This window comes from Vulpes lagopus, chromosome 7 (genome assembly GCF_018345385.1).
Source record: "Vulpes lagopus strain Blue_001 chromosome 7, ASM1834538v1, whole genome shotgun sequence".
In the NCBI taxonomy this organism is placed as follows: Eukaryota; Metazoa; Chordata; class Mammalia; order Carnivora; family Canidae; genus Vulpes; species Vulpes lagopus.
The window spans coordinates 57,271,703-57,286,286 of NC_054830.1; the positions used below are offsets into that span (position 1 = coordinate 57,271,703).

At 40.2% G+C, this 14,584-nt stretch overlaps 1 protein-coding gene across 1 annotated transcript in view; it reads right to left on the reverse strand.

Annotated features, from left to right (window-relative positions):
* The window catches only part of CHCHD6 (coiled-coil-helix-coiled-coil-helix domain containing 6), a 257,547-nt gene that overhangs the window by 119,342 nt on the left and 123,621 nt on the right, over window positions 1-14,584 (reverse strand). The window lies entirely within an intron of this gene.

A 14,584-nucleotide genomic window follows, 5' to 3' on the forward strand; every position in this document is an offset into this window, starting at 1 on the left:
GGGATCCAAAAGGTAAGCGGTGTCAGAAGCCCAGAACCCTCGAGCTGGAGAGGACGGCTGCTCCCTCACCTACCTGAAGGGGAACAGACTGGCTGGTGCACGTGGCTGAGGACCCTGCCTCAAGGTTACAGTTTGGCCAAGGGGCTTGTTTGGCTAACCAGGGCAAGCAACCTGGAGCCAGCACACCTGGGCTTGAAACTGCCCCACCCTTAACTAGCTCGGTGACTGTTCCAGCTCACTCAGGTACAATAGACAAGCCTGCAGCAGAAGTGCCTGCCCACACGCTGTGTGCAAGGTTAGGGAAACCCCTGCAGAAAAGGGGGGGTGGGGATCACAGCAGGTTGCATCACCAAGGGATACCTGCATCACAGCCGTGTCCTCTTGTCTGGGACATCCACGGTCCTGGAGCCTCTCAGGACCTCTGTGGGATAAGGACCCAGGGCCTGCCCCCACCCAGGATCTGAGACCCCCAGAGGGCTGGCTCAGAGAAGCAATGCAATCTGATTGCTGTCTGCCCCCTGCAAGGGCCTCATTTCAGGCTCCTGTGTCACTAAATTATCATGACCCTAAGAGCACAGAGCTAGTCAACAATGTAAGTCTCAGTGACTCCAAGTCCTGAGCTGCTTCCTTCAAACCACACTATGGTGTCAGCACATGGGTTTGAACTGTTCAAAAAGACTGAGCAGGAGAAGGATCAATGTTCTGAAAGCCCATTTCCTTGGCAATGCTACTGCCTTGACATGAAAACTTTATAAAGCCCAGCAGGGGCCAGTGATGAGGAGCCAAGCGCAGAGTGGTGACAGCCCGTGGGAAAGGCTTGGACCCCTGGGTTGACTGGCCCATAAGCTTAAGCAATTTGCTCTCCTTTTCCTGGGCATGTCCGCTTACCTGCAGAATGGAGAAGAGAGCAGAAACTTGGCTCCTGAGACTGCTGCAGAATATCTAAACATGCCAAGAAGGCTTCTGGAATGCCTTTGGAATGCCAACACTTCAGGAAAGCTAAATACAAACAGTGATACTGAATGCTGGGGATTTCTCACAGGATTTTTCAAAGCATGATGCCGAGGCAGTGTCCCAGGAATGGGCGCATGGCTAATCTGTGCTGGGCCCTCCGCAGCCATCTGGGCCCTAACCATCAGCAGTCCCTGATACAATCAGAGGAGAAGCTGGTCTGACAATGAAGCAGACAGTACAGGAATACCTCCCAGGGCTCCAGACTTGCCATTTTCTGGCCAAGAGTCCCAGCCAACCGTAAAGCTGACATCTGAAAGCAAAATTGCCATGAGGCTCTTCTGCTGCCATTCACTTGAGGCCAGTGGGGCAGTAGATGAGGAGGTTCTTCCAAGCGTCTGTCTGTCCTCCCTCCTGCCGACACATCAGGATGCTTCCTCTGGGCAGTGGCTCCAGGAACAGTCAGCTCATGGTTCCCGGGCCTGTGCCAGCATGGACATCTATTGCAGAAATGGGATGGAGAGCTAAGGCTCCAGGCAAAGCTCCCTAACCACTGACACTTCCTCAGGCCACAGAGAGACTATTCACACACAAGAAGAAATGCTAAGAATATGGAGGTCTCCTTTTATAGCCATGTCAATTTGTAACACCACTAAGCTAATGCCAAGTAAGGAAGTGATTAACTGTTTAGAGAGCTATGAGTCTGTTTCACCCACCGCAACGGAAGTTCTGTGAGAGGAAGGCCTGGTTTGCCTCAGCACATCCCCAAAGGCATAGCCTCCATCACAGCAAGCCAGCAAGGTGGCAGGCTCATTGCCTCCACCTCACCTACTAACAGGCACCACCTACCTGCTCTGTTCATCTCTGAGATTTATAATGAAATCCAGTGAGTAACAATGGACAGGAGGTAACACATGAAAAGGGGTTGTGGCAAATGAATGTGATACAAACACTTGGCTGTCAATGCCCGGCTGGGTGCAAGGACTCCAGGACACTATTATGATGAATGGAAGGTGGGCCTCAGACAACACTGGCCACTCTGCATAGCTGCCACGGTCCAATACGTGCCTCCCAGCACTCACAAGAGGCCACTCACAGCAGCACCTCGCAGCATGACCATGGAATTAAGGAGGCACAGGCAGGTTTCAGTGACTGATCCAGTAATTTATCAGAACATTGTTGAGTGCCTACCATATGACAGACACTATCGCAAAGGGGTTGCAGATACAAAAGGGAAATGAGAAAGAGTTTCTGTTCTCATGGAACTTAGATCCCAGTAGGAGAGACAAATGTGTGTGTAGAAAAATAAGATAATTTTAGAGAGGGATGTGTGCTGGGGAGGCCACGGGCAGAATAACTTGTGGGGTAGCGGGTTGTTATTTTCTCTAAGGAGATTACCAAGTCAGTCTTCTGGGAAAAAAATACTGAGTAAAGTATGCTGTCTCCAATACAAAGGCAAAATATCACCATTAAGAAGATCTACTTGGTGGATTATACTCTTTGAATGGGGAATGAAAAGAATCTTCAGTGATTTAGTCAAGGACTTCCTCCAGTCAAGAGAGCACAGTGAGTTCATACTTTGATGCATCTTCCCAGCTCTAAACACATAGCAAGAACAGATAAAATGTAAGAACAGGAGAGCAAAAAGACATGGGTAGGTTCAAAAACAAGATTAAAATGCCCAACAGAACAGGAATGTAAAACAGTAGGTGAGGCTGGAGCCACAGACCTGCTGGGCTCTGGGTCTGGAGTCAGCAGAGGCAGCTGGAACAAAGCCTGCTCTACAGAGCAGGGGAACTGGAGTCGGGCTTGCCACGCAGAACCTAGGGCTCCCCAGAATAAGAAGCTGATGTAAAACATTCCTGAAGGGCTGAGGTTCAGCCCAGAGGCCAAAGCTCCAGTCCACTCAGCCCCAGGCCACAAATGAATCAAGCTGCCCTGCTCAGGTCCCAGCTCTGCAGCACCACTAGTACTATCATGGAGAGGGGCCTCAGAAGGCCACAATAACACCTGTCTCTGAATTTGGGTGGCAGGTGTAGACCACTAGAAAAATACTAGGCAGGGAGAAACAAAATTGATAGAGAAAGCAAAGCAAAATAAGACAAAAATCAAAATGATTTGAAAACTCAAAACGGGCCTGCAAACCAAATCCCAAATATGTGAATAAATGTGATGCTTAGAAAAGCTACCAAAAAAATCAGCAACTGGAATATGAATTCACTCCTGAAGAAATTAATTTTATGGGACATCATGACAAAGGATTTTAAAAACTTTTTATTATGTAAAAATTTAAGCATAAGACATAATAATTTAATAAAATGTCAGACAGCCATCACTAAACTTCAAAATTTATAAGCTAAAGGAAATCCTGTTTCACCTATATTCCCCACCCCCTCCCTACCTGAAATTTCTTACAGCAGATCATCTGTACATACTTCAATATATTTCTCTAAAAGATAAGGACGTTTATTTTCCAAAACCAAACTATAGTCCCATTGCATACTCCTCCATATTAATTAATTCCTTAACATCATCAAATAGTCAGCCAGTGTTTAAATTTCCAATTGATAAGAATTTTAAAAGTGAATGTTAAAGGATATCAAAAGATACATGAACTCCTGGTTTAAAAGAAGGAATTACAAACCTGGAACAGATAAACCCCCAAACAGGTAAATATTATAAATGTAAATTTCTCCAAAATAAAAAAATAAAATGGTTAAGACAAACCCTAAATTAGGGCAGTAAGGCAGAAATTAGCAAATTAGAAAGTAGTACAGAAATATGATCCAGAATGTTGCAGCAGGAGATGAAGATAAAATGTATGAAAGAGGAACTGAAAAACTTGGAACTCCAACTGACAGACTCCAACCAGCATCTAAGAACTACCTCAGAAGAAGAGCTGAATGGGATGGCAAAGAGGAGGCAGGGGAGGAAGAGAAGGGAGGGAAAAGAGAGGAAGGAGGAAGAGGACTATTAAAGCAAAAGGCAAAGGTGGGTGGGGGAGAGGAGGGTAAAATGAGGTGGGGGAAGGGAACAAGATGTAGCAATGAGGAGAAAGTGGGGGGGGGGTTGAAGGAGATGAGGGGAAGAGGAGAAGAGGATATAAATAGAAAATCCCAAATAAAATTATAGGAATAAGTAAGTCAGCTGACTTACTTATATATATCACAATATATATGTGGTAGATAGCCTCTGAGATGGTCCCCAATGATGCTGTCCTGATAATCCTGTCTTTGTGTGATGCCCTACCCTTGAGTGTGGGCTGCACCTAGTGACAAACTTTTTGGGGTGGAGGGCAGAGGGAGAGAGAGAATCTTAAGCAGGCTCTATGCCCAGCACAAGCTGACCACCTGACCTGGGGCTCTGTCTCACAACCCCTGTGATCACGACCTGAGCCGAAATCAAAGTGACACTCAACCAACTGAGCCACTCAGGCGCCCCCTAGTGACAAACTTCTAATGAATAGAATATGGCAAAAAAGGGATAGAATGTCACTTTACAATTGCAAGAACAGTGATTTCTGTCTTGCTCACACTAAAGAAGGAAGCTTCCATATTGTGAGCTGCCCTATGGAGACATCCAAACAGTAAAGAACTGAGGGAGACCTCCAGCCAACAGTCAGTGAGGAACTAAATCCTGCCAACAGCTGCACAATGGAGCATGGAAACAAGAGCTGCCCTAACCTGAACCCTCAGATGAGACTGTAGCCCTGAGACAGAGACACCCAGGTAAGCTGTGCCCAGATCCCCAATCTACAGACATTGTGAGGGAGTAAATGTTTATTGTTTTTCATTGTTTTAAACCACTAAAGTTTGTAACTTCTCATTTAGGAATAGATAATAAATACAAAACATGAACTGATTAATCTCACCCTTAAAAGAAAATGATTCTCACTTTGGATGAAAGAAAGAAAAAGAAAATCTAACTATATGCCATTATAAAACACCCAAGCCCCCAGACTAATGATCTCATAGAAAAGAAAAACCTTCACTGGACATATATAATGCAGTGTCTAATGTTTTGTGTACACAAAAGGTTAAGCACTCAATCAAAAATGTAAACACATACACACACACATGCACACAAATAATGACCTACCATAAAGAGAAATACTCAATGCAGTCAGATGCAACAATGGTCCAGATGTTACAAGTAACACAGAGGGACTTTGTGAAGTAACTATGACTAATATGTTAAAGAATCTAGTAGAGAAAGGTAGACAAGATATGTGAACAGAAGAATTTCTACAGGGAGATGGGCACTCTCTGGCTTCCATTATTTATGATAAGAAATAAACTATTAATATTATTGAGGATCTCTTGCATGTGACGGATTGCTTCTATCCTGTTACTTTCAAGCTTCTCTCTTTGACTTTGGCATTCGACAGTTTGATTATGATGATCTAATTGTGAATCTCTTTGAGATTTCCTAGTGCACAGCCCCACCCATTCATCTGGCCTTCTAGATTCCCAAGAATATGTTGGAGCTTTTCAAAGCTTGAACATCTTGTTATCTAGCTTTTTTTTTTTTCAAATGCTGTTGGTATTTTGATAGCAATTGCATTAAATATGTAGACTGCTTTGGGTAGTGTGGACATTTTTTTTAATTTTTTTTTTTTTTTTATTTATGATAGTCAGAGAGAGAGAGAGAGGCAGAGACATAGGCAGAGGGAGAAGCAGGCTCCATGCACCGGGAGCCTGATGTGGGATTCGATCCCCGGTCTCCAGGATCGCGCCCTGGGCCGAAGGCAGGCGCCAAACCGCTGCACCACCCAGGGATCCCTAGTGTGGACATTTTAACAATATTTATTCTCCCAATCCAGGAGCATGGAATATCTTTACATTTGTTTGTATCATTTTCAATTTCTTTCATCAGTGTTTTATAGTTTTCAGAGTATAGATTTTTTCCCCCTTTTTGGTTAAGTTTATACCTAGATATTTTATTATTTTTGGTGCAATTTTAAATGGAGCTGTTTTCTTAATTTCTCTTTCTGCTGCTTCATTATTAGTTAATAGAAACACAGATTTCTATATATTGATTTTGTATCCTGTGACCTTACTGAATTTATTTATCAGTTCTAGCAGTTTTCTGGCAGAGTCTTTAGGACTTTCTATGTGGAATGTCATCTGCAAACAGTGAACGTTTTACTTCTTTACCAATTTGGATGCCTTTTATTTCCTTTACTTGTCTGATAGCTGCAGCTAGGACTTCCTATGTTAAATAAAAGTGGTGACAATGGACATCCTTGTCTTGTTCTTCATCTTAAAGTAAAAGTTCTCAGCTTTTTACCATTGAGTATGATCTTAGCTGTGGGTAGTTTTTCTTTTTTTAAGCTTTTGGGTTGCCCTATTTGCCCAAATTGTTATGCACCTCCTTAAGCAGCCATGGTGTTCAACAATTGCCTCTGGTTGTTTTTGAAAAATGCCTCCTAGGAAAAGGATGTTTCTGCTGGATAACCTCTGAGTCATGTCAAATAACAACAGCCTTGCAAGTAGATTCTTCCAGAAACCACCAGACGGGAAAAATAATGACAACTCTCTAGGCATGGGGCTTTAAAGAACTTCAATCCTTCTCTGCTCCATCCAGTGGTTGCCAGGCTGCTGTTTTTACCATGACTGTGGCTGTTGGTTTTCAAAGTTACTGCTTAGTTGGGGGAAAGAAGAATGAGAATAAGACTATTTAAAATCCCATGAAGATAACTGTTCTTACTGAGATTCATCATTTTTCTTGAACAAATGCTCCTGGATTGCTGTAAGCTTTGGTTAATTTTCAGAGTTCTGTAAAAAAAAAAAAAAAAAAAATTGACTCTGAGCATTTTCATTGTTTTTATGGAAGGAAGAATATTCAGAGGTCCTTATTCCACCATTTTCACCAACACTATACAAATCTATAAAATACAACCAAATGGAAATGCTAAAAATGAATTTCTAACATAGTATAGCATGAAATCATGGGTTTATTAGAAGACTGAACAGAGCAGAAGAATCAGTGAGTTTAGAAACAAGTCATTAGAAATTATACAAATTGAAACACAAAGAGATAAAGCATGAAAAATAAAATTGAACAGGGCACTCAAGATCTACAGGACAATATCAAATGGTATAGTGTATATTTAATTGGAGTCCTAGTAAGAAAAGAGGAAAATGGGGCAAAAGAATGAAGAGAAAAAGGCCAAGAACTTCCAAAGTTAATTAAAGACTACAAATACAAGATCTGAGAAGCTCAGAAAAACCTCAAGTAGAATGCTTTTGTAAAGTTCTTAAATAATTCCTGAAGTAATGGACTTTTTGAATAGTCTTAAGTTTGAAAAAACAAGTAATTTCTAGAGCAACCTCTAAAAAAGTAACAAAAGAGGTCACAAATACAGAGTCAACTGGGTGGATAAAATGGAATTCTTAAAATATACTGATTCATCTTTACCCTCTCCCTCAAAAAACCTACATGAAAATAGCAATGGAGGAATAAAACAGAACAAACAGAAATCAAACATCAGGATGGCAGATTTAAATTCAGTCATATCAATAACCATATTAAACAAACAGATTTAACACCCTCTATTAATTTCCTATTTGTGATTGTAAGAAATTACCAAAAACTTAGTGGCTTAATACACATCTATTCTCTACGTTTCTAGAGATCAGAAGTATCATACGAGTCTTACTTGGCTAAAATCATGGAGTTGGCAGGACTGTATCTTTCTGGATGCTCTAGGAAAGAATCTATTTCCTTGCCTTTCCAGGTTCTAGAGGCTGCCCCATTTCTTGACTCATGACCCCATGTTACCCTGACCTCTGCTACCATCATCACACCTCCTTCTCTGAATCTCCTACATTCCTTTTTCTTTGATAAAGGCCCTTGAGATTACATTGAACCCATCTGGGTAATATAAGATAATATCTCATCATATATCCTTATCTTAGTCACATCTGCAAAGTCCTTTTTACCATGCAAAGGAACATATTCATAGGTTTTGGAAATTAAGAGGGATCTTTGGAGGGATACTGTTCTGCCTACCATACTGACCAGTGAAAGGCAAAACCCTAACTATATGTTATTTAAAAAAAAAAAAACATCTCATGGGGCACCTGGGTGGCTCAGTGGTTGAGCGTCTGCCTTTGGCTTATGTTGTGATCTCGGGGTCCTGGGATCGAACCTCACATCAGGTTCCCCACGTGGAGCCTGCTTCTTCCTCTGCCTATGTCTCTGCCTCTCTCTCTGTGTCTCTCATGAATAAATAAAATCTTATTTTTTTAAATATTTTATTTATTTATTCATGAGAAGACACAGAGAGGCAGATAGAGGCAGAGACACAGGCAGAGGGAGAAGCAGGCTTCAAGCCGGGAGCCTGACGTGGGACTCGATCCTGGGTCTCCAGGATCATACCCTGGGCTGAAGGCGGCACTAAACCGCTGAGCCACCAGGGCGGCCCGAATAAATAAAATCTTAAAAAAAAAAAAAAAAACTTAAATATTAAGACACAAAGAGGTTTCAAAAAAGAATGGGAAAAAGATATATCATGCAAACACTAAGTACAAGAAAGCTGATGTAGTTATAATATTAAATAAGGGAGCATTCAAAAAGATATTACCAGATATAAAGAGGAACAGTTCATAATCAAAGGAGACAATTATTCAAGAAAAAAATAACAATTATAAATGTGTATCTAATAACAAAACTCTCAAACATAAAAATTTGACAGACTAAAGAATATAAACAAACCCATGGTTAAAGACTTTAACATCCCTCTCTTAAAATATTGATAGAACCAGATGATTTATCAACAAAGATAAGAACGACATGAATAATATTATCATCCAACATGACCTAATTGACATTATAGAATACTTGCAACAACTGTAGATACACACATTCTTCCTAAGTGGACATAGACCTTATTTTGGGCTACAAGAAATTTAAACAGATGAAATAAAACAAAGTATCCACTATGATCACAAAATTATTAAATTAGAAATTAAGAACAGCAAGATCCCCAGAAGAATCCTCAAATGTTTAGAAATTAAACCTATTACTCAAGAATCCATGACTCCTAACCAGGAGGAAATTTAGTCCTTTTCTTTAGACTTGGAAATGACAGAGATGATTGAATTAGCATAGGACTCCAAAATAGCTATGATAAATACTTTCAAGGATTTAAAGGAAAATGTGAACATAATGAGATAAGTGGGAACTATTAAAAAGAACCCAAGAGACATTTGTGAGCTGAAATGTAAAATCCTATAAAGGCTGAAAAACTGAATACTACCTCAGTGACCAATGCAACAATTTCAGTATCAACTAGTAACACATATATAATTGGATACCTGCGGAAAGGAGAAGGGGAGAAGGAAAGTATCTGAATATTTGAAGAACAATGAATGAAAAATTTCTGAATGAGTTAAAAACTATAAACTTACAGATCCATTAAGTTTATCTTATTTTTTTTTTAAGATTTTATTTATTTATTCATGAAACACAGAGAGACAGAGAGAGAGGCAGAGACACAGGCAGAGCAAGAAGCAGGCTCCACACAGGGAGCCTGACATGGGACTTGATCCTAGGTCTCCAAGATCACACCATGGGCTGAAGGCAGCACTAAACCACTGAGCCACTCGGGCTGCCCTCCATTAAGTTCAATTACCAAAATAACCAATAAATACAATGTGATAAATGCTTTAATAGAAATGTGTGAACTGTACACCTGTGATAAGCTTAATATAATTTCCCCGTTATTTACAAAATAAAGCAAATTTTTTAAAAACCTTACCTCAAATAATTTTGCTGCCCAGATGACTTCACACTGATTAGTTAATTCTATCAAATATTTAAGGAAGAAATCATACCATTTCTAAACTCTTCTAGCAATAGAAGAGGAGGAACACTGTCCATTTTATGAGACTATTAAATTATAACAGCAAACCAAACAAGGGCATTACAAGAAAAGAAATTTACAGATCAGCATTACTTAAGAAAAGAGATGTAAAAATCTTTAACCAAAATATAATTAGCAAATCAATGCCATTGATATGTAAAAAAAAATAATATCCCATGCTCAACCAGGATGTATGCCAGGAGTCCAAGGTTCCTTTAACATGTAAAAATCAATCAACATACTCACCACATTAACAAAAGGAGGAAAATCATGTGGTCATTTCAAATAGACTCAGGAAAAGCATTTGACAAAATAAATACCATTTATGAAAAAAACTTTGAATACACCAGTAACAGAAGGAAATTTCCTTAGCTTGATGAAGAGGCATGTATACAAAACCTAGAGATCATCATACTTATTGGTGAAATACTGAACACTTTTCCTCTAATATTGCAAAGAAGTTAATATAGACTTAGAAGATTTGAATACTAAGATTAACAAGATTGATCTAATAAACTTGAATATTTATATTCTTTTTAGAGTTGAGTGGAACACTTGTAAAAATCATCCTTCTAAAGACACACACACACACCACAAAAATAAATTAACAACATACAGACCACTTCTCTGATGAAATTATAATTACAAATCAATAATAAAAGACAGTTAAAAATGGGTTTAGTAATATGCCTTCCTAAATATAACTCATAGGCTAAGCAAAAATAACAATAGAAATTTCAAAATTAAAAAATTAAAGTTCTACATTTAAAACAAAAAGTGGGACATAGCTAATAAAGTATCTGAGAGGTAAGTTGATAGCCTTAAGTGCCTTCTTTAAAAAAAAAAAAAACTGAGACAAAAAATTTATTATTTCATGTATGAATAAAATGACTCAGATTAAGTGACTTGCTCCAGGTCACCCAGATGCAGGGTGATGAACATGGGTTTTCTGACTCCCAGTTCACCAACCACACAACATTTTGGGACCACATCCTCTCTTCCTGAACTGTGTGTTTTAATAATGTCAAATCACTGGCTGATCATCAAATTGGATGCTTCTAAGATCATGTATTAAAACAGTGCTTCTCAAATATTGAAAGCACACATGACTCACCTCTGATTTTGATAAAGATTCTGAATTACAGGTCTGAGATGAGCCCAATATTACACATTTCTACTAAGCTCCTAGGTCATGTTACTTTGAGTAACAAGGTACTACTAGATCACACCTGTAATAAGATAAATGATGATTATAATGGCACCTCAAAGATGTTCCAAGATCCATGATGGGTCTAAATTATGTACCACACCCCTCCTTTAAATTAATGATAATGTACTCTAATTCTAAAAGATGATCTAAGATAGTGGTTTAGGGGGCTGGCTTCAGAGGTAGAAAGAAACTAGACTTGAATACTAGATCCACTACTTCCTACCTAGTGACTTTGGTCCAGTCGGAACTTATCTAAATAAAATGGAGTTTCCCAACCTGTACAATGGGGAGATTAGCACCATCTACATCCCATGAGGCTGCTGTGAAGTCAAATGAGATTATGCACATAAAGCATTAAATGCAGTATACTGGTACACCATAGTTAAAAATAATAATAAATGGCAACCAAGAATGATTAGCATGACAGTAAAAGCGTTCTTATTAAATATCTAATCAAAAAAGAAAACACACCTCCCACTATTATAGATAACAGTTTTTTCATGTAAAAGGTAAATCTCAAAGACAAATATAATTTTGAGATGATCTGAGATAATCTGCACCTGAATTGATACCAAGGTGCTCTGAGATGTTATATGTCAACTTCCTGCTCACCTAAGCCACACATCAATGTTCCTTTTCCCTCATTAGTCCTGAATGTCTTCCTTCTTCATATGTCTATCTACAGTACCTGTCTTCCTTCTAAAAAATGGTTTTGGATTTTTCTATTGATACATATTTCACATACCATAAAACTCACCCTTCTAAAATCTACAATTCCATGGTTTTCAGTATATTCACTAGGCTGTGCAAACATCACCACTATCTAATTCCAAAACATTTTATCACCCCAGAAAACTCCATTTCCATTAGCAATCTTTCCCCATTTCCTCCATTCTCAGCTCCTAAATGTCCATCAATTGATGAATGGATTTTTAAAATGTGGTATATCCACACAATGGAATATTACTCAGGCATAAAATGATCAAAGTGCTGATATGTATAATAATATGAATTTTGAAAACTTTAAACCAATGAAAGAAGCCAGACACAAAAAGCCACATATTACATGAGTCCATTTTTATGAAATATCCAGAGTAGGCACATCCACAGACATAGAAAGCAGATTAGTGGCTCCCCAGGGCTCTGGGGAGGGGAGAATGTGGACTGACTAGTCACTCAGGAGTACAAGGTTTCTTCAAGGGATGATGAAAATGTTCTAAGCTTAGTTTGTGGTGATGGTTGCACAGCTCAGTGAATATACTAAAAACCACTGAATTGTGTATTTTAAGTGACTGATATTATGGTATATGAGTTATATATTAATAAAGATGCTAAAAATACAGAGGATTGGGCAGCCCTAGTGGCTCAGAGGTTTAGCACCGCCTTCAGCCCAGGGTGTGATCCTGGAGACCCAGGATCAAGTCCCACGTTGGGCTCCCTGCATGGAGCCTGCTTCTCCCTCTACCTGTGTCTCTGCCTCTATCTCTCTGTGTGTCTCTCGTGAATAAATAAATAAAATCTTTAAAATACAGAGGATCACAAAAAAAAAAACAATTATACTGAAATAAAGTTATCAAAATATTAAGAAAAAAAATCCTGAGGTCAGAAGACCAGTTTGAAGCTGATGCAGTAATCAGATGATGAGGACCTCAATGGAGACAGGTCATGGTGGGAAAGAGGACCCAACAGGAGACTGACTGATGAAATGCGAGGGAGGAGGAGGGAAACACGGCCCCTCCCTCAGGTTGCTGACCTGAAAATGGGAACCCCTACCTATATGGTGAAGATAGATACGACAACACACCTTGTATTTACATGTGTCATCTGTACATAGCTATGCATGTTTACATAGCCGCTACGGTATCTAGCACATTGATGTGCTTACATAAACTGCCAAGTCTCACCAGATGCCAACATGAGATGTGTATATACTTGTGTATGTATAGAGGTATGTTCCAAGACAAATTGTGTGTCTGCTTGTCTGTTTACTATCTTGTACCCCTTCTAGACTGTAAGTTCTTGGAGGCTGTGGGGGCTATGCTGCATTTACTGCTTTACCCCCAGTGTCATGCAGGAAATATTTGCTAAAAAAATAAAACAAAGGATAGTGGGAAGTTGATTTGGGGAAGGGAGAGATACTAACCTTTTTTAAAAAATGATTTTATTTATTTCTTTGAAAAAGAGTACATGAGTGGAGGGGGGGCAGGGGCAGAGGGAGAAGCAGACTTCCTGCTGAGCAGAGAGCCCAATGGAGGGCTCAATCCCAGGACCCTGAGATCATGACCTGAGCCAAAGGTAGGCACTTAACTGACTGAGCCATCCAGGCATTCCAAGAGATGCTAACCTTTAAGAATATACAGTACAGTGGGATGGTTAAGAGCCTTGGGTTCAAATTCTGACTCTAATAATTATTTGCCAAGAGGCAGCAGATGGGATGCTTGATCTGTCTGAACCCAGGTAGCTTCACAGGGTTGCCATAAGAGCTTGTTGCAATGTTGCCCTGATGTAGGGGTCCCAGGAATGCCTGTGTGTATCTGCTCTGGGTCTGAAGGAGAAACTTTCCCCAAAGAATCCAGCCCGGCCTTCCTTCCACAACCTAGCATATACAGGTGCACACTGTTCCACAAGCTCAGCACGGTTCAGGAGATGGGCTGCAGCTCACCATAGCAAGGCAGAACTGTAGGCATTGCTTCATTACTATCCCATGGCTCCCAGCCAGGCCAGAGCCCAGGAGGAGAATGGGCAGGGTCAGAGCTGCAGAGGCGCTGCTCACTCCAGAACCACGTCCAAGCTCCCAAGAGTCCGTGAGAAGGCCGGAAAGGCCACTTCTCTGGGATTACCATTCTCATGTTTGGAAACCACCTATTATGCCAGAAAAGAGATGGCAACACAGCAATGCACCATGGAGAGGGAGTGCTCAAAGCCACGTTTGTTCCTCATTACTCAATGCACATTTTCTAAGAGTCACTGATGCCTCACAGAAAACTTTGAAAAAACATTCTATTACAAGACCATCTGCCAAAATATCATAGGCTCTCTCTTGCAGCCCCCATTTCCTTTTATTACCAGGAAGAGCTGCATGAAAATGGTCTCATTCTGAAGGCTGGTGTCTGCTCAGGTTGCTTCTTTCCCAAACTCAACTCACAGGCTGCAGTGCTGAGACCCCGGTCTCTCCATCTCTAGCATGGTCATGGTGTCCACACCCGGAGAACAAGAGAACAGAGGATTAAGGTATGACAGATCATAGGACAGATGGCTTCTGAGGCAACCAAAGCTTGCTGACTCCATATAGCTCAAGTAAGGAAAGAACAAGACCATAGGGGAGGGGACAGTGGAAAATGCTTGATGCCAATTAACTCTGTACATGACATGTTTGATCTAGTAAGTACCACAAGCTCTGCAGCCTTACTTCCTCCTAGAGACACCTACATATCGTGTAAAAAGTACAATCTTGGTTATAACAAAAAGAAGGATCAGAGAAGTCTCATGAAACAAGCAGGGACAAATCAATAAAAGCAGCAGTGAGCATTTATTAACAGTTAATAAATAATTAC